This window comes from Borostomias antarcticus (genome assembly GCF_949987555.1).
Source record: "Borostomias antarcticus genome assembly, chromosome: 22".
Classification (NCBI taxonomy): domain Eukaryota; kingdom Metazoa; phylum Chordata; class Actinopteri; order Stomiiformes; family Stomiidae; genus Borostomias; species Borostomias antarcticus.
In genome coordinates, this window is record NC_140255.1 from 4,717,180 (window position 1) to 4,738,905 (window position 21,726).

Sequence of the window (21,726 nt, forward strand, 5' to 3'; positions counted from 1 at the left end):
TTCAAACGTCTGGCTTGGACCCCTCTAAAACGTCTGTGGACGTGCAAAACAGGTTCAAAATCTGAACGTCTAAAAGAAACTTTCATTCTGGCTCCTAATTGGATGTCTTTGGACGTCCGAAAAAGACAAAAAAGACGTCTAAAAGACATCTTCTAGACGTGTCTTTGCTCAGTGGGAAGTGATACAAAGTATAAAAGTGAAATGTTGTTCAAAACTCTACTTTCACTATAGGCCTACCATCTTTATTTGTAATAGCGATCTGGTCATTTTGCAGTGGACTACAAAACAAACAGTATAGACAAACATTGCTTATCGTAGGCTACGTGTGTCTGAGTAGATTTAGCAGGAATATTGTAGGCGTGGATCTAGGCGATATAGGCGACGATAAAACGTAGTGTAACAACAACTGTAATATTGTTTAGTTGGGAGCTGTTCAAAATTGAATTATTTAGCTGACGGAAACGGACAGGTAGTAAAATCACATGAAAACTAAACCGGTTTCAGCAGCTCTCCAGACCCCAGCGCGCGGAGCTGTCCAGGGTGCTGAACAGAACCGGTCAAACAGAGATTATCTAACAATAAGAGCCTCTTATGCTTAGTTCGTGGTTGTAGGTTTTTATTTCGTAAGTGAAATTAAGTGAACTAATAAAATATTGATCAGCTGAAACATAGAACGAGGTCTCTTCTAGTTACATTGCCCAGAACATTAATTCAGTCAGTGGCTTTTGTAGTTGGTGTGTAGAAGAAAACCTCCCAAGTTCTCTCTCCGCCCCCGACGCAGCAGCGTCACCGCGCAGTTCAGCCACACTGAGAACAATCGGAGGATTACTGCCTCGTTTATCACTGACTGCAAAGCTCTTCGAAAATTGACTTTTTAATTGCATTGCAAATGGGCAACTCTTCAGCTATTGATACTGTAATAGACTGGGGTTCCTGTGGCCCAGAGAAGATACTGCAGGCCCTCGGAAACTATTCAGCACCAGTGGAAAATTAATTATTGTACACCTTATATTTTCACTCTCTTATTTTTTCACTCTCTCTCTCACTCTCTCTCTCTCTCCCTCCCTCTCTGCGCCCCCCCCTCTCTACCCTCTATCTGCTTCAAGTCTCAGAGGCAGATGATGCCATCCTGGTGGAAACCAGAGAAGGGCTACTCCTCTGGCCTGGCCTCTGCTCCCCTCCTCCTCTCAGAACAGCCTCTCTCCCCCCTGGAGCAGTTGGAACACATAAAGGGAGCCTCAGACAGAGCAGTCGGTCCGGATGACTCAGCACGCAGAGCCAGGTCGGAGCGGTCCAGGCTGATCCAGCAGACAGAACTCTTGATCATTTAGAAGAACTCCAGGAACTCCATCAGAAAAAAGTGCAACCGTGGGAGTCCTGTGTTTCATCCGTGGGCGTCCTGTGTTTCATCCGTGGCCGTCCTGTGTTTCATCCATCTTGTTGTGTCCACATTGAACACGTCTCCGATCTCTGCTTTCCACAGGATTGATTATATGAAGGCCTCATCTTTGTTGAATGACTACATGAAGACCTTTGCTGAGTGTGTGCCACGATTGTTGTGTAGCTCAATCCATCGCTCTGTTAATCAAATAAACTGCCCCCACCGTTACTGGCTCTCTGGGGAACCTTCTGGAACCACAGCATTGATCTGTAGTCACTGGTCCTGTTAGAATGCTCTAGAATGCCTCTTTCCTTCCCATGGTCTCTGATCTAACATGATTGAATAGGTGCGGGCCAGGGCTCCTCTACACAGATAATACTCAACCAGACACGTCATATCAGAGATTACCCCCGGAGGGAGGAAGAAAGGGTTTGTGAATAGAGAATTCAAACAGACAGAAGAGGTGTCAAAGCATGGGGGAGGGGGCGGGGTTAAAGGTCATAATAACAGAGACCATGATCACCCTATAGGAACCCAAACCCTGACATCACAATAATTGTTGTTGGTGATGATGATAATGTGTGTGTGTGTGTGTGTGTGTGAGCATTCTTAGGCCACAGTACAGTGACATCAAAGCCCTGATTCTGAACCATTAGAAGGGCCGGTGTCATTGGCAGTGTGTGCTGGTTCTGAGTGCATGTTATCAGGCAACATTTCAGAGGAAACCCCTAAGGAGATCTATCGTCAGCAGCATGGTAAACGCTGGTGGAGTCATGATGAAGCTCTCCTTATCATTGATGCTAACGGTGATGAACGGCTTTTAATATCCAATTAGGGAACTTTCATCCCTGCTGTGCCCCCATCCTAACTCAACCTCCGCAGGCCTTTAATTTAGTTGTGAGAATGAAAACGCTGCGATAAAGATCTTTGTGATACATAATTATACGATGATACGGTGATCCGCTTCGAAAACACTCTGACAGACGGAAGGAAAACAAAGATTAAATTAATACGGGAACCACATACTGATCTAGGGGGCATTAATACTGGAACCAAACACTAAGGGAGGAACCTTAATACTGGAACCAAACACTAAGGGAGGAACCTTAATACTGGAACCAAACACTAAGAGAGGAACATTAATACTGGAACCAAACACTAAGGGAGGAACATTAATACTGGAACCACACACTAAGGGAGGAACATTAATGCTGGAATCATAGACTGGGGAAGAGGGCATTCATCATGGAACCACAGACTGGGGGAGGGGGAACTATCATTGTAAAAGGCAATCATTAATTTACCGCTTCCCTGCGTCTCTGTACCTGATGAGAGGGGGGTGGGGGGAGGGGCGGTCCCTGAATCCCTGTCTTCTTTAATGGTACGAGAGAATTGATTGAAGCATCTTGTTTCCATTTGAGGCACACAGAGACAGCTGTTCAGATAATATTCTCTTAGCTGCAAGAATGAAGCTGATATTCAGAGATGCTCCCAGGGTATAAGCCTTAATTGAACGCCGCTAGAGAATCACGAGTTGTTATATGGCACTAAGTGAGGGCAGACTGATTTTTTTCCGGCACTATACAAACCAAAATCTTCTATGGTCCTACGTGGAAGCTACAGGATCACAAGATCAGCAGTGTATTCCGGTGTAGCTCTTGTATGGTTGGTTCATCTGCTCACCTTCCTCTGGCCTCACCATCCAGGGCCCCACATACCGTCCCTGAGTCTCACTCCGCATGCCTGCTGCCACAACCAGGACACCTGCCCCGCAATCACAGAAAATAACACTAGTGGGAAAGTGTTTCCTCAGTGTGCCTCAGAGCCAGTAGTTAGAGAAGTCTCGTACTGTAGGGATGGGTCTCTGTGGCGTCTAGAGAACTCTTCCCCTCACAGCCCATCAGTCTGGTCCAGATGCTGGAGTCTGATAACCAACCCCGCCAGCATCCCCTGACAGCTCACTCCCTCATTCTGGGAGAGAGAGGGGGGATGGGGGTGGAGAGAGAGAGAGAGAGAGAGAGAGAGAGAGAGAGAGGCATTCCCTAGGGAGGACAGTAGCGTTGGAACAGAGGAGATGTGAACACTTGAAGTGTCACTGTTGAAAGATGTCACGCACAGATTCATACCTGCAGAGGCAACGGGTGAGCTGTTTAGAGAAAGCACATGGTATATTTACAGTGCATGGTCTATTTAGACATGTTGCCAGTGAAATTGTCTTCTGAATTAGGGTAGGTAGGAGATCAGCAGTGCGTACTAATGGAAATACAAATCTACAGTTATCCTTTTCTAAGTTTTTGATTGATTGATTGATTGATTTTATTAGACACATTTTAAAAAGAATTACAGAGGTAAAGTGCATTTCAAAAAGGCAGCAGGGGGAACTCAAGATGAACAAGCAGAGGAGGAAAAGGGGAGGAGGAGGAGAAAGAGAGGAGGAGGGAAGGAGGAGAGGAGAAGAGAAGACAGGAGAGATGGAGACAAATATCCTGTGGCATCACAGAGTAGATGATGACATGACACACTTTCATAAATGAAAATGTTTCGGCCTTAAGGTTCCACTATTTAAATACTACAGGATGTATATGTGTTATTTGTGTGGTGTTTGTGTGTGTGTGTGTGTGTGTGTGTGTGTGTGTGTGTGGCCATGGGGCGTCACAATCCCATCATGCGATTTGGTTTCCAAGCAAACACTCTTTAGCCTGAGTGTGACAGAGATGCCCCCCCCCCCCCCCTTCCAGGTCCAGCGCCACTGCAGCTGCAGAGCAGCAGAGAGACATCTGCACCACAGGGGGCCTGAGCCACACGGAATAGTTTGGACACACACACACACACACACACACACACATACACACACATACACACACACACACACACACACAGAGAGACATTGGGAGCATCTCAGGTTAAATAAGCTATCACTGCAGGCTGTTGGCTAGTCAGAGGGTCACATGGTCACCACTGTGGACTCACACATACTCACACACATACACACACACACACACTGAGGAGCTACCACAGAGGGTCACACACATTCACACACACACACTAACCTTATAAGCAAAGAGAGAGGATAGGAGGAATGCAACATTCTAGAAGAAATGCAGTCAGGGAACAACCCCTCCATCCACTCCGCCCCCCCCCCCCCCCCCCGGCCCACACACACACACCTGCACACACGCACGCGCACACACACACACACACACACATCCCTGCCAGGCAGATTATACACATGTTTGTGTAATTGAGAGGAAAAACAAACAGGTTTCCATGGATAATGGAGGAGGTGAGCTGCTATTAGTCAGCCATCATTCCAAACATTACTGGCGTTTTCCATTGTGCCGCGTCATTAGCGAGAACTCGTGATGTATTCTCAAAACAATTATGAGTACCCACCATGGTCACAGTCACCAACCTGCCAGCGCAGAGTAGCACATCAATCACACACTAATCACAGAACTCACACAACGGATGAGAGACTATAATTAGGTAATTTGATGTATAAAGCTGTTGTGTTGGTTTCAGTCGTAAAAGCACATGGCAGAACATGAAGAACATGGCTTATGCAAGCCCGGTATGAGCATGATAGTCATGCCAGTACACATGTGCAGACTGCCAACCTACACCATGGACCGTTACTGTTGTTTTCTATTCTTAAGATATTTGTATTACTTTTACGTTTATTCCATTGTTTTATATAGTGTTTTTACAAGCAAATAACACTTACTGCCCAGATAAATAGCTTTAAACATTATTTTCTTTGGTGGCGGCCTAAGACTTTTGCACAGTATTGTAGGGAGAAGGTGTCCAAGGGGAAGTCGTCATAAAGGCCCCTCCAGATGCCTGAGGCAGAGAGGCTTCATCTGAGGCTCTTCTATTGGAAGGGGGCAACAGAAGTAAAATACTGGCATAAACTACAAAGAATAAAAAAGTATAGAAGCAAACACGTGCGAGAGGATAGAAGGACCCAAAAAGGGAAGTACAGAACCAAGCAGGCCGCCTAAAATGCACAATAGCATTAAGGAGGAACTCCTCTCCCAGAAACACACATACATTTATAAAAGCCAGAGTCACAGGTCTAACCATGCAGCTTACAGTAAAGCTAGTTGCGTTCAAATCCAGTGAACAGAGGCAAACGTTCATGGTCAAAATATAGTGTAATGGTTACATTTGAAAGTCTTTTTAAGAAGTTGTCTGCATTGAATGTAAACAGACATGGTGAGAGCATGTGTGGTCTCTACTCACAGCCTCTTCTGTGATCAACTGTGATTTTCTATTATATATTTTGGATGTACTGTAGTCCTGCTAGTACATACTGTAGTGTTGCAACGCAATGTTAGTTGAAAGTCAAAGGCCCTGTGCTATTCAATTAATCAATTCACCTTATCATACAACTTCATCATACAACTACATCATTCACGTTTCCCCTAGTCCAGCGTTCATTTTTGCTTTTGCTTACTTCCTTTTCAGACTGTTCGCTTATGTTCTCAAGCTTTTGCGGCGAACAAAAAGCAAACTGAAAAAATGGTTTTCAGACATACGCGAATGTTTTCCGTGTTCTCTGAATTTGAATGCACCCCTGCTGTCGGAGGCTACAGGGCATGCAGATGAGCTCGTCTGTAGTCTTGACATGCTAGTACAGCTGCATGATGTAGATGAGTTACTTTGCTGCAGCTCTGAATAATGGAACATTCATTAATAAAGCAGATATCTGGTGGTCTGCATGATGAGACATTCGATATTGAGAAATATAAATATTGCAAATCAGTAATGATGTGTACAAGATTCAGTTGAATTGGACATGGCATGTGTGTGTGTGTGCGCCTGTGTGTGTGTGAGTGAGTGAGTGAGTGAGTGAGTGAGTGAGTGAGTGAGTGAGTGAGTGAGTGTGTGTGTGTGTGTGTGTGAGTGAGTGAGTGAGTGAGTGAGTGAGTGAGTTAGTGAGTGTGTGTGTGTGTGTGCGCCTGTGTGTGCGCCTGTGTGAGTGAGTGAGTGAGTGAGTGAGTGAGTGAGTGAGTGAGTGAGTGAGTGAGTGAGTGAGTGAGTGAGTGAGTGTTGTGGGACCAGGCCTGGCCCCCGGATGAAATGACTGAGGGTGCTAACAAAAATAGTGAGGGGGCTAATCTTTTTCTATAGTAGCCTAGCTAAAGCAGTAGATTATCATCATGCTACTGTTTGCCTACTGTATTAGTTCATTTTTTTATCATGTGGGTGGCAATACAGTGGCTAAACAACAATACAAGACTACTGTTTCAAAATCAGATAAGCTACATTTATCTAGGCTAACAGCAGAGTGTCTACAAGAAGACGCAGAATAATTTATGAACGATTATTCTATCTACACAGAGAGATGACTGCTAAAATCAACAAAATACAACAGCACAGCAAACATCATATAGGCTACAAAAATATTGTAATGTCGTCAATAAGGCAGACAGAGGCGTAGCTGTCCTGGGGTGATTTTGGCCGTTTATGTATACTTTTGACATTGCCTATACCACTTTAAAATTGCTACAGTAATATTGAAATAGGAAAAATAGAATTAGGGCCTAAAGTTATATTTACAACCACGAAAAGCAAGCAAGGCTGAACCAAGTGATGTTTGTTTTATCTATCCTCTCCATAGCCTATAGTACCAGGGACAGCGCTCTATGCTATAGCCTAGGTTATCCTCTCCATAGCCTATAGTACCAGGGACAGCGCTCTATGCTATAGCCTAAAAGTAGGCTATGTCTCCAACATGCCAAACCAGCAAAAGAAAGAAAATAAATTCTGTCTTCCGTTTCCTCGGTAGAGTTGTATCATTGTTGCTTGTTTGTTAAACTTCCCGAGTAAACGATCCTTCCAGTCTTTTTCCCGCAATCGTTTTACAAGATCTCTTTCAAACGCGTTTATTTATTTTACTGCGTTTTAATCACATCCCGTCTACAGTGTACTGTGAGGTTCAAATCTAGTAAATAAATCTCTTGACAGATCAGATAACAAGGTTCAAATATTAAATGGGGGAAAACTTCTAAGACAGTATTTCATTACTGCCATCGTGATGATACCTAGGCTATCACTAGGCCAATATTTTTGTTGTTTTTGTACTTTTCTATAATGTTAGTGTAATGTTACATTAAACTTATAGCAAACTGAGGGGTCTGAAATTAAAACTGAGGGGTCTGAAATGAAAACTGAGGGGGCTAAGCCTGAGCAAGCCCCCTCGTATGGCCGGGCCCGTGTGGGACACTGAGAGGGTGTGCAGGGTGGAGTACAGCACGGAAGTCCACACGAGGAGCAGTTGAGCGCTGGGGCGCGTTTATTCAAGCCAAAAAGTCAAACAAAGGGAAAAAGGTAGAACATCAGCCAAGCTGACTCCGTCCTCTGGGTAATCCTTCCACCAGGCTGCGGTGATCCTGGATTAAGATCCTGGCATTAGACCTGCGCTGCGGGCAGAAGAAAAAGGTTGAGGTTAGCGAATAGTTAAAAAATGAATCTGAACAGCAATCCAACACTTCCACTACTCACTGAGTCCCCCTGACTACTGTTTGCGCTCCTCACTGGGGTTTTCAGGGGTCTCAGCTTGTTAGCTGAGTGGCTGCAGCCGGTGCTTCTCCTGAGCGAGGGCAGGTTGATTGGTGTCAGCTGGGGCCCAGGGTTGCCGTGACGACTGTGAAAGGCCGGCAGATTCCAGCCACGACCTGTCCATGGTGCTGATTCCAGCCACGAACTGTCCATGGTGCTGATTCCAGCCACGACCTGTCCATGGTGCTGATTCCAGCCACGACCTGTCCATGGTGCTGATTCCGGACACGAACTGTCCAAGGTGCTGAACTCCGGACAGGGCCACGACCTGGCTGTGCTGTCCAGGGTGCTGAACTTTGGAGAGGGGTCTGCACTTCTCTGGGGCCTGTCGGGGCACAGCCGCGGGAGCGGCCTGCGTCACTGTGGCAGCCTCGTGTCCACACATGGCAGAGAGGGTGCTACAGTGTGTGTGTGTGTGTGTGCGTGCGTGTGTTTGTGAGTGCATGTGTGTGTGTGAGTGTGTGCATGTGTGTGAGAGAGAGTGCTTGTATGTGTGAGTGCATGCATGTGTGTGTGTGTATGTGTGTGTGTATGCGCGTGTGTTTGTGTGTGTGTGTGTGTGTGTGTGTGTATATGTGTGCAATGTATGCCCTAGTATGTGGATATAATGCTTAGCCACAGACACAAGACTGCAATTACATTTCCAGAGGCAGGAGCTAATTACTGCAGCCAGCGCCTCTTCTCCAAGCTAAATAAGCAGCGTAAGACTAAGGGAAGCAGTAGAATGGCCCCAGTGCATCATGTACTGCCAATCAATGCAAAATTGGATTTCCACCATTATGTTAAGTCAGCTATTTATGTGCATTGAATTGGCAGATAAAACTGTAATTTCCCTAATGACATGGATGGCCAGTGTAGCGGTGATGGTTAAGCAATGGCAGAAGACTGCTAGAGGATGGGTAAGTCAGTCTAGTTTTAAATGGATATTTGCTCATTGCAACTTCATTTTCCCTTTGAGTCAACAACAAAAACTCCTCTCCTCTTTACCTGTACGAGGAGCCAAGATCCAGTATGGCAACATTCATTACAGTAATTTTGACAACGGGCTGCTCTCTGCAGCTGTATGGGAAGCCGAGCTCCAGAATGGTCACGTTGATGCTACAAAGACTCACCGAGTTTTCAAACACAAATCACCATAGAAACATCACCCTGGAATCCAGAGTCGAGTGTGTAAACACACTGTTCTGATTAGGCTTATTTTGCATGTCCCCATGTAGCGGGATGTTGGGGCGCAACGGGTGGCAGAGGAGAGAGGCAGAGAGAGGAAAGAGGAGGAAGAGAGTGGAGGAAGAGAGAAGAGGAGGAGAGTGGAAAGCGAGAGAGGAGGAGAGAGGAGGAGGAAGAGAGAGGGGGAGGATAGTGGAGGAGAGAAGAAGAGGAGAGAGGAGGAGGAGGAAGAGGAGAAGAAGAGAGGAGGAAAGTGGATGAGGATAGAGGAGGAGGAGGAGGAGAAGGGTGGAGGAGGAGGAGAAGGATGGAGTAGGAGAGAAGAGAGAGGAGGAGAGTGGGGGAGGAGAGTGGATGAGGAGGTAGAGAGTGGAGGAGAGAGGAGGAGGAGAGTATAGGGGGCGAGAGGATGAGAAAGGTGGAGGAGAGAAGAGGAGAGAGGAGGAGGAGAGTCATCACACCAATACTGTTTTAACATGATGTTAGGTGTCACCAGACTGATACTTCTGACATTACTGTAATAACAGCAGAAAGCCTCAGTGAGCCCTCTGTGTGTACTAAAGCTGGGGTCTTACCGTAAGTCTGGGATGTTAATGCATGGGCGTGTGTGAGAGGTGAAAATACAGATCACTCAATCAATCAATCAAAGCTTTATTTGTATAGCGCATTTCATACCCAGAGGCAACACAATGCGCTTTACAGAGAACAAGGGAGGTGGGCATACGACCCACCCCTACATATTCCAGAGTGAAGCAAAAAAACAGTATCACCTGGGGGCCAGATAAGTGAGCTGTAAAAATTCTTCCCTGACCCCTCTCAACAAGGCGATCGAGCAAGCTCCTGGAGTATGTTTGTCTAAGAACATTTATAAAGCAATACATTACATTAAATTACATTTTCAGAGTAAGGAGAGACATGGCAAATACTGGTGTGTGTTTGCCATGGCCCAGGCCTAAAGCCGGAAGTTGTATGTCTGTGTGTACGTGAAACTAAAAGCTGTCTCTCCGTGTTTCTTGGTCCTGGCTTTTGGAACTGTTTAAAGTTCAGTGCCTGAGGATCTGAGTGGTCTGTTGGGCATGTACCTAACAAGCATGTCTGACATGTATTCTGGTGTGTGACTGTGGAGAGATTTATAGACTAGTAATAGTATTTCTATTCTAGAGTCGACAGGTAACCAGTGTAGTGATTTTAAGGCTGGTGTGATGTGTGCCCTTCGTCTAGTCTTAGTGAGGACTCGTGCTGCAGCATTCTGTATCATTTGTAGCTTAGAGATTGCTTTCTTTGGTAGGCCTGATAATAGAGCATTGCAGTAGTCCAGCCTGCTTGTGATGAAAGCATGCATTAGTCTTTCGGCGTCAGCCTGAGAGAGAAAGGGTTGCACCTTGGCAATGTTCCTTATGTAACAAGCTTAAGGACAATGCCACCTTTTTTATGCACGAGGTGAGGTCCTCGGGACTAACTTCAGACACCCAAGAAGTTCACTCAACACTAGTTTGACAACTGCCAGCCATAGACGTGTTTCCAACAATGAATTGTATGCTTTATTTAACTAACGGGAAGCTGTGAGGGGGAAAAGGGTGTTCTGAAGTTAACCCTGTTTGTAACAAACCATGTATAACCATAGGTCAGGATCACAACAAGTTTATTACAAAAGGTACAAAAGGTGATCAACTTTATTAGTAGAAATCTAAAATACACTAAAGGCTCAGCGTTCTATAGGACAAGGTAGGGTTGGCGAACCATGCAGCGGGAGGAGAGCCACAAAGGTCGGGGGTAGACTAGGAGGGCTGAGCCCAGGGGGGTGCAATACTCAACACACTAGTGGGCACAGCAAGCCACGGCAACCTTACTCAAACCATGGCAACAGGGAGGTCAGTGCAAGTGAGGGGAGGTAAACTGACTAGCCGCACCGACTAGTGACGCTCCGCCCTACTGCAGGCTCAAGGTTCTCTTGGGGAAGTCCTATATGTAACAAAATGCCAGTTAGTGTACAACACCTTCAAAATACTATAAGGCTAACAGATAAAACCAGTAGGGAAAAACAGCAGCCGCCTGAGACCAGTAGATAGCATTGGATGGCTACCAACAGCCTCAGTTGATTCAGGGCACCAAATCCCACACTGGCGGACCCACATCAAAGGGGAATGCTAGCAATGTAGCAATCAACTGCACAGGGATGCCCTGAGGGGGTCAGAGAGGAGCATCTAAGCAGCACACTAGCACCAGGGAGGTCCTGACAGGGTGGAGAAGCTACGCACGAGCTACAAACTCCCCTCTATTTCTAGCACCTGTGGACCTGACTGATTGGACCGAGATAATTGGTATTGCCCATATATGGACTTCCTACCTGTAGGGGGGAACCTGAGCTGGAATTGCTATGAAACATATATGGACTTCCTGTCTGAGCTGTACCTCAACCAGGAGCAATGCTCCCTGTTACAATCTTCCCCCGGCCTTTGAATTGTCATCCTGACGATTTCCTAGATTACTGCCAGGGCCTAATGACAGCAGAAACTGCATTAGTAGCTCCCGCTACCAAAGAATGCGTAGCCCCTCTTAGCCTACTCTCGGCTGACTCAGGCAGGTGGTGTACATTATGATGTCTTCCTGCAGTGACCCGGGTGGTCCTTCTCATTGCCCTTTCGCTGGTACTTGGCTGGTCATCAGTCGTGGCTGTGTTGGATGGGAGGACCAATGGTATCGGGGGTGGGCCCTCGGTGGTCTAGGTGGTAAAAAGATGTCTTTGTAATATTCTTTATGTGGTTTTCGAAATTAAGATCTGAGTCAAGTATGACACCTAGGTTTTTAGCCTGACATTTGGTGTCAATTTCCAGAGTTTTTAAGTGTGCAGATAGTTTCTCTCTTTCAGCTTTTTCTCCAATGATCAGTACTTCTATTTTGTCCTCGTTTAGTTGGAGGAAATGATGTGACATCCATACATTTATATCCGTAATACACTTGACAAGGCAGTCAACCAAGCTGTAGTTACTGGGTGTTACAGAAATATAGAGTTTGGTATCATCTGCGTAGCTATGGTAGCTAATGTTGTGCCTCCTAATGACACTGCCAAGGGGCAGCATGTACAGGCTGAAAAGTAGAGGTCCTAGGATCGATCCTTGGGGCACCCCACAGGTCATAGGGATCTTTCCTGAACTATGGTCACCGAGGGCCACGAAGAAGTCACGACCGGTTAGATAGGTCTTAAGCCAATTAAGGACTGGACCGGAGAGGCCAACCCACTTCTCCAGTCTTTTGATGAGGATTGCAAGATCTATAGTATCAACGGCTGCACTCAGGTCCAGGAGGACGAGAATAGAGAGCTCTTTGGAGTCAGCATTAATTCTGAGGTCATTTACAACTTTGTAAATGCCGTCTCTGTGCTATGATGGGCGCGGAAGCCGGACTGGAAAAGGTCAAGGGTAGAACTTGTACCTCGGAAATCATTAATCTGTTTGAAAACAATCTTTTCCAGAATTTTACTCAAAAAGTAAAGATTGGAGATTGGTCTAAAATTGCTAAGAACTGAAGTGTCTAAGTTGTTTTTCTTCAGCACGGGTCTCACCAAAGCTTGTCCTGGCACCCTCTCGAGGGTGGTTTCTCCGGAGCCACAGGGGCAGGAGGTGCGGGCGGGGAGAGATGGTTCAACAGGCGGTGACCAGGGGGAGAATGTGTAGGATGAGGAGTGAAGGAGATGGAGGAGGTGGGCACTCGGTATCGTATCTTGGGCCGGGATGTGGTGAGGTGCTGGCCTATATCTTGAAGCGCCTCAAAGCTATTCCTCTGCTGGATGCTCCAGGGGGGTGGGGTGGTAATGTGGGAGGATGGCCCTCCTCGTCTCTTGCGGGCCGATACGGTGGTCCATGGATTATGCGCAGGAGTGGAGTATGCCCGCATAGATGCTGGTCTAAGGGGAGGCCAGGACTCTTCCAGGCTCCTATGCAAAGACTGCTGTGTCTGTTGGAGAGTGATCAGCTCTTGTAGTTCTATGATCTTCTGGCTGAGCTGGCGGCATCCAGAGCAGTCCGAGGAGGAGTGGTATCATGCCATCTTGTCCCCTGAGAGTTGTCAACTTGTCTACTTAGGATAGCTGGGGTGCTACTTACCTAGCAGTGCTAGCAGTACTCACGTGGTCAGCTAAAAAATGGGGTCAGTTGCTGGCTTGAGCAAAACAATGCTCAGCAAACTGGAAAACAAAAAAAACCTAAAAATAACCTACCCTTGAAGACAACAAACAATCTATTTGCTAAAAGCAAGGCTCAGCTGCTGGCTTGAGCAAAACAACGCTCAGCAAGCTGTAAAACAAACGATAACCAGAAGATAACCAACCCAATCTACTTGATAAAAGTAAGGCTCAGCTGCTGGCTTGTAAATCCCGCTCAGCAAACTGTAAAAGAAGCGAAAACCAGAAGACAACAAACTTAGTCTACTTGCTAAAAGCAAGGCTCAGCTGCTGGCTTGTAAATCCCGCTCAGCAAACTGTAAAACAAACGAAGACCAGAGGACAACAACCTTAGTCTACTTGCTAAAAGCAAGGCTCAGCTGCTGGCTTGTAAATCCCGCTCAGCAAACTGTAAAACAAACGAAAACCAAAGACAACAGACCTCGAGATCCAAACGTCGGACTCTCAGATACCACCAAAGTTTGTGCGTGACTTTGATCACGGAGGTATGGTATGCAAGTGGATAAAACTGGAAAAGAACAATGAACCTGCGATGCTAGCGGGGAGAGAGGGTGCTATTTACGTAGTAATGCTAACGGGGAGATAGGGGCTACTTACAGTACCTAGCAGTGCTAGCAGGGGGGGGGGGGGGGCTGCTTACCTAGCAGTGCTAGCAGGGAAAGTGGGGGCTACTTACCTAGTAGTGCTGGCAATACTCATGCGATCTACTGGGAGCAAGGCACGGCCCCCGGTGTGTTGGGTTGGTACTGGAGAGGCAGGGGACGGCTAATTGTTGGCTAATGGGCTATCCCAGTCGGGAGCTGGCTAGGGCTGGCTAGCAGCGCAGCTACGTAGTTGTTGGATCTAGACTTGGGGCTTGACGTCCAAGCGTCGGATCCAAAAGTCGAATTGTTGGATACCACCAATGTTAGTGCGCAATTTTAAACGTGGAGATATGGTATACAAGTGGGAAAAACTGGATAAAACAATACACTTTGGGAGAGCTAGCGAGCGCAGCAAACTACAAGACTACTTCTGCCAGAGATGTTCTCTGTATGACTTTGTATGACAGCTGGGGGCTTTGTTCCATAAATATTGTAGCTGGCTCTGTAGGGAAATAGCATTTGCAGTCTTGTTCACTTTGAAAACATTGAACACTCTTTCCTTCATAAAGTCTGTAAAACAGCCAAATACATCTCCAAACGGTTACAAATGTTATACGCAGCAATTATGTCAATATTCCGTTTGTTAAACTTTCCACCTACAGTCGGCACCCCCTAAACACAAAGCATTTCTATTTCTGCAGATTTGAATTCTCACACACGGTCCCTTCGTCCTCTGAAGGTCAAGCACTACGGACGAGTCCTCCATCTGATACGGATGAGTCCTCCATCTGATACAACTCAATCTGACAGAAGCAACTATGGCTGTCCCACACACTTTGTATGTGTATGTCCTTGCTAGAAAACCCATTAATTTCCATTTACTCTGAACAGCCCTGCCCTGCTGGAACACGCTCTACAAATCAGGCTCATTTCTTTGACTAGAGGCATTTGTGATTGTTAAAGATGGCTCCACTGGAGACGATGGGCAAATGAAAGGAAATTCATAGTGGATAGTGACAGACTGATCTAAGAGAGATCAGACTCATGGTGCTGTCTGTCACCTTGGTGAACAGTTGAGTTTTATTCTTCTCGATTGGCTGTCCAATAAAGTTGGGACAGGGCGGAATACGCGGCATGAAGAGAAACTGAGAGAGAGAGAGTGTACACAGACATGTCACAGATGTTCAACTGAAGGAAATAAGAGAAGGAAGAAGAAGAAGATTAGAGTTGAGGGTCCTGCAATCCTCATGGGTTCTAGTTTCTGTAGATAGGTCATCCCAGCTGTATGAGACATGCTCTGGTTTAAACAGGGGGTTTCCAATAATACCTCAATGAAAACAAATAGCTGCGAGCCACCTGATCTGTCACTGTCACCCTGCCTCGCCAGCGGGCCAGGATGTGTTGCTAGGAGAGAGGAATGTTCCGAGAATGCGGCACATTAAGACTAAAACCCTCCGTCTGGCATTTTAAAAGGTTAAGCTCTCTGGAAAGGTTGTGCTCATTTAATAATTTCTCCTGCCATAGAAGGAGAGCAGCTAATCACTGGAGAGATGTCTCTACCAAAGACTACGACCTGGAAGCAGTTGTGAAGAAGAAGAAGAAGAGGAAGAAGAAGAAAGACGGAATATAGTGTGTGTGTGTGTGTGTGTGTGTGTGTGTGTGTGTGTGTGTGTGTGTGTGTGTGTGTGTGTGAGTGTGTGTGTGTGTGTGTGTGTGTGTGTGTGTGTGTGTGTGTGTGTGTGTGTGTGTGTGATTATGGCTCATGTCCAACAGCGCTAAACATCTGATGCCTCTGTTTTCATTGCACAGAACATAACTTTGTTTAATCATATAAATGTCAGAAATCCACAAATTATTTATCAATTTTCTAAAAGGTCAAACTGGCTGTACATAATCATCTCTTCAGGGACTGGAGCATCAAGGTTTTTGATCAGATATAATAATAACAACAGTAATAATAATAATAATAATAATAATAATAATAACAATATATTAATAATGATAACAATAATAATATCAATAATAATAATAATGATAATAATAAAAATAATAGTAATTAAATGTGCAAGCGGCTAAAGGGGGTCAAGCTTCAAGCGCATGAAGCAACGAATGAGAGCCACAATGAGCACGCGCAGCAACGAATGAGCGCAGAAACGAGCGAGCGCAGCAACAAGCCCATCAACAGGCCATACTAGTACAGCACATTTGAGTTATGACATCAATGAAAACACAATGAAAGCGTAGACTATTGTTGTACAAAATTAAGCACTTGAACTTTGTGGCCGAATTTTGGAAACAATTTTGGATTTCTTAGCCGTTAACACCCTATAGGGAGACATGCACCCGAAACATATGTGTGAAATGTCAGACCGATCGGACTTACGGTTTATGAGTAATTTTTAACCTGCAGCCAAATCCATTATGGTGGAGATTATGGCAGATGGCAAGTTTGTTCCGCATGAGGAATGACGTAAGTGTACCAAGTTTCATAAATTTTCAGCCAATGGAGTTGAAATGGCAAACATTGTATGCTAACTTACTCATTATAATGCCACCTATGGGCGAATCTGCAAATGCTTCGACTTGGTGCAACATGGTAGAGCCATATTAGTGTACAGTGAGTTTCATGTCCGTAGATTATTGTTGTACAAAATGATAAGCACTTGAACTTTGCAGCCCTTTTTTTCACCCTTTTTTTTATTTTTAGATGCCAGTTTCTCCGCCATCGTGGATTGGATCTCTTAGCTGTGAACAGCAGGGCTAGTCAATTGGCGGCCCGCGGAGGAATTTTTCTGGCCCTTTGATTAATATTATTAGAACATTAAAATTATAATGCGATAGACTCGTTACACAGCAAGCATACTGTCTTTGCTCCAAGCATAGTAAATAGATATTTCCCAAGTCTGTTCCTGATTGAACGCCGTTTTTCGGCAAGAACGCGCTCAGTCAATTTCCTCCAATGAGAGATGGCGGTACACGCGAGCCACTAACTTGACCTCAGGTCAGGAGTTCAACGCGCAGCTGATCGGCGTTTACTATAGCTAGCCTGAGGACAATCATCAAATTAGCTCAAAAATGTCACTGTCTACTCTAAAAAAAGAGGAAGATCGACAACGAAAATCACTAGTTCAATCAGGAATGGACTTAGAAATATCTATTTACTACAATAACTACAAACGACACTACCAAACCAGTATGCTTGCTGTGTAACAAGTCTATCGCTGTCTCGAAGGAGTACAATTTGAGAAGACACTTCAACACTTGTGGTCGATTCAAGCTGGTTTCAAACAAAGACAATAGCTTTATTCTCAAATACGTTTGCAAGCGGTCTCTCACACAGGAAGTGATTCCTATAGTCAGAGCGACGACACTGAGAAGGGAGAGTCCTTTTAAAGGGGTAGGGGGTGAGAGTCGTTGTACCAGTTGGTCTGGCTAAACAGATTAGGCTGTGGGAATGGAGTTAACTTCTGGTTTCCACAAACATTGTAAAACAATAAACTCAGAGAAAACAGGAACATCAATCAAGTAAGATAACAGAAAAACTATCTTGGAGTGAACACATGGGTGATGAGTTGAAATTCTTTAACACACTCAACACTCGAACTTCAAAACAAATTTTCCAGAAGGATCGGATGCTCGCAGACAAAAGGTGCAGAGCCTAACCACAAACTATGAGCAGAGACGAGCTATCATGGCCCGGTCGTGTTCCGAGCAAGAGAGGACTACAACAGCCTCCCTCCGCGAAGCATGGATTCTCGCCAAAAAGAAAAAGCTGTTCACCGATTCAGATACTGTGAAAGAATGCATGCTAGCTGTTCTAGACGACGTAGTGACGGATGAAAAGGTTAAGAAGAGTATTCTTTGATTGATTCGGAAAATACCTACAGTATGTCCGTTACAACTGCAATTAGAAGAGTGGAAGCACTAGCAACGGATGTTTTCGAAACTCTTTTGGACAAGCTAAAAACGGCTGAGGTAATGTCACTAGCTGTTGAATCTCTATGTGAGATTCTTTGATGGTGAGTGCTTTTGTGAGGATTTGCTGGGTTTAATTCCACTGGAGGGACAAACAACTGGTCAAATCGTTGTTGAGAAGATCGTTTCATTTTTCAACGAGAATGGACTTGATTTGCAACGAGTCAGCATGCTAGTCACAGATGGAGCCCCTTCCATGTCCGGGCGGGCGCAGTGACTGTCCACTCGTCTTGCTGCCCTCGCACCACAGATGAAACCACTGCACTGTCTGATACACCAGAGTGTACTCTGCGGGAAGCTAAGTGGTGAGTTAAAAGGCACCATGGACAATATAATGTCTTTGATCAATCAACTTTTATCTGATGTCAGCCGAGCACAGTGATTTACTTGTACATAATGACATTAGATGGCTAAGTAAGGGTAACGCTCTCAAGAGAGTTTGTGAACTCAGGCACAAGATCATTGCCTTTCTCTGCGGCTGCCATCACAAGAAGGCCGGCCCTTTCCTGGACAAAATGCAAGACGAGGAGTTCATGGCAGATGTCTGTTTTTTAAGTGACATTTTCCAGCACTTGAACGGACTTAACCTGCAGTTGCAAGAGAGGGACAGAACTGTGAGTGATGTAGTGGACAAACTTAATGGGTTTAAAAGAAACTTGAGTTGTTTTCCACCGATCTGACTCCCATGAAAACGCTGCACTTCCCAACACTGCGCGTTTTGATCAACACCTCGTCTTCGGCACAGATCACCTCTGCTATGACAGCATTATTACACACAGATCACCCCTGCAATGACAGCATTATTACACACAGATCACCCCTGCAATGACAGCATTATTACACACAGATCACCCCTGCAATGACAGCATTATTACACACAGATCACCCCTGCAATGACAGCATTATTACACACAGATCACCCCTGCAATGACAACGTTTATCAATAAACTGATTGAGAACTTTGCTGCGCGGTTTGATAACTTCAATATACCCGCAGAGGTGATGCGATTTACGAAGGACCCTTTACTATTGATGCTGGGGGAGAGTTTGCAGCTGAAGCCAAGCAGGTGCTCCCGTCACTGGATGAGGGCTCCCTGCAGTTAGAACTGATCCACATCCAAGCATCATCTGGTTTAAAGCAGGAGTTTAGATCTTTGTCATGTGAGCAGTTTTGGGTGACACTTAACCAGGTCCAGTTCCCAAACACCAGAAGGTTGGCCCTTTTTCTACTTACTATGTTTGGTACAACGTAGACCTGCGAGTCAAGCTTTCACATACGAATGCAATAAAAACAAACACACGTGCCTCCCTTACAAGTGCCCACCTCCACCAGTGTCTGCGTATTGCCCTCAGTCCATATGTGACAGCGGCTGGTGATTTGGTCCGCAACTCGGCAAACCCCGAAATGCGCTAGGGGGCAAAATAAATAAAAAAAACGTTTTTTGTTGTTTTTTTGTTGTATTACCAAAGTTGAAGTTGTGAAGAACCCACTTACTATAACAGACAACAGTTTTAGGTTCACGAAATACGTATAATTAGTCTGCAAACTAAGCTCGTTTTTAGCTGATTTCGAGTCGGGTTTGGGGGCGGGCAGATCGATTAGCATGATTTGGTTTCATTGGCTATTGCTTCCGGGTTCTCCGCCCCCCACCCTTCCCCAACACGCCGGCTTTGTTTACATTCAGTCCCAAGTTTAACCATGGATGCTACAGCTTTTGCTAAAGAGAAGACGGGGATGGCATCCAGGACATGGAAAGAGTTTTAAGAGCAGCTAAAACTCCAGCAGAGCAGGACTCGTTCGTACACAGAGTTTATTCTTGATGACCTGTGATACAGAGATGACTGTATCAACAAAGCAAGTTGCTACCACGCGACGACGTACCAGATTCACACCACTGTTGTCTGCCGCCAAGCATTCTGCTTTGCTTTGGGGTAAGCTATCTTTATACTATCTGTGCTGTTAACATTACATTAAACGTTAGTCGTTTAGCAGTAGCTCCTTTCTAAACAAGTGACTAAGTCTAGCTAGCATAACAAAGGCACTAGCACTAACTAACAAAGCCTAGCTAGCTAACGTTAGCTAACATGCTAGTTAGCTGAGCTGTCCCTTCGTTTCTAAACTAGCCAGCTACCTAGCACAGGGACATGGCTATAGCTAGTGAGCTATCCCTTTGTTCCTAAACTAGCCAGCAAGGCAGCTAATATCTAGCCAGCTGCCTAGCACAGGGACATGGCTAGCTAGTGAGCTAGCCCTTTGTTCCTAAACTAGCTAGCGAGGCAGCTAATATCCAGCCAGCTGCCTTTATCTATATGGAGTGCCAGTACTGTGGGCAATAGTTAATGTACTTTCTTCCTTCTATTCTATTGCAGTTTTGATGCTGAGAGACCTGGCATGGTTGTGGCAAGAGAACACCGTGATGCACCGGCAGTCGAGTTTCAGCTGCTGCGCAAGCCTGATGTCCTGCCCCCCAGAGAAGGTCTTCTTGTGCAAGCCCCACCCGGACTGGACATGGCCAGACACCTTTGACAAGATCAGAGAGTTCTGCTCTGATGAGGGACGAGACGTCACATGTCCCCCGCCAAACTCCACAGCAACTCAGAACAAGACTGTCCGCTGGTAGATTCACTGCAGATCATCAGGACGGACAGCACTGCAGGAGAAAGGCCACAGCCTTTTCCTGTTTGTATACTGAACCGTTGCTTGTTCTCTTGCACAGACTTGCCCACACTTGCACTGACTGCATTGTCAGAATATTGAATACTGAGCTGAGTACTGTTGTTATTACCTTGAGGATTGAGCTGGGGACTGTTATTACTTTGTTGTACACTTGATCACAATGAACACTATGCACCTTGTCTATAAAACAGACAACTGACTGTACACTTTAACACTTAGACTGTTGCCTTTTTTTGTACACTTTACTACTTATGCTTGTACTTTATATCATGTATGTGACAATAAAGAACGTTACATTTGAACTTAATCTTATATTGTGTTGTGAATGCAGTTGAGAACAAGATTAATACTGACTCAAAGAGTGTGGGGTCATCAGTGAGAGAGCACCCCACTTGGCAGCCACTCTCAGTTAATACCCCAAGTTGACAGCCACTCTGACAGATAATGACAGATCGTCCAGTGGGGGAGTGGCTGGGGGAGGGGTTACCAGGCTATTGTTCACGCCCATTACCTGGCAGTCAGAGGTGTGAAAATGTTGGAGAACTTTGGAGGAAGATTTCTCAGCTTAGTTGATTTGGCAGTACTAGCATTCAAATAAGCATATCTTCTTCAACTATGTTCAGATTTCAATGTATGAGACCTCATTTGAAAGCTTACAATCTGCAATTTCATAATCTGTAAAAAACTGATAAATGACCTTTGCCTAGTTGAGGACCAAATTACCAGGGCGGTCACATATGAGCCTAACTTTGCAGCACTTGCCAAGTCTAAGAAAAGCCATTTCAGTCACTGATTAGAGCACTGGTTGTTTTCCTTTTCTTTTGAGAGTTCGTTAAAGCAGACGTGATGCACTGATTAGTAGACTACACATAGATGTCTCAGTAATGTAAGCCTATTCCTGTTTTTTTAATGTGTTTTTTGTTGTTGAAAACTGAGACAAATAAATCAAAAAAATGACTGGTAGGTGTGGTGTTGAGATGGTATAACTTACTGATAGATGAGCACTTGATGTTTTTGTCTTTGAGACAATTCTGATTTATTTTTATTCTGAATTGAGAGTTGTAGCCTATGTGAAATGCACCGATAAGTAGAGCACACATCTCTAAGTAATGCAATCTGATTTTTCTGTTGTTTTTGAAAATGGAGACAGTGTGTTGTTCTGAGTGATAGAGATGTAACGAGTGTGTAGTTCTGAGTG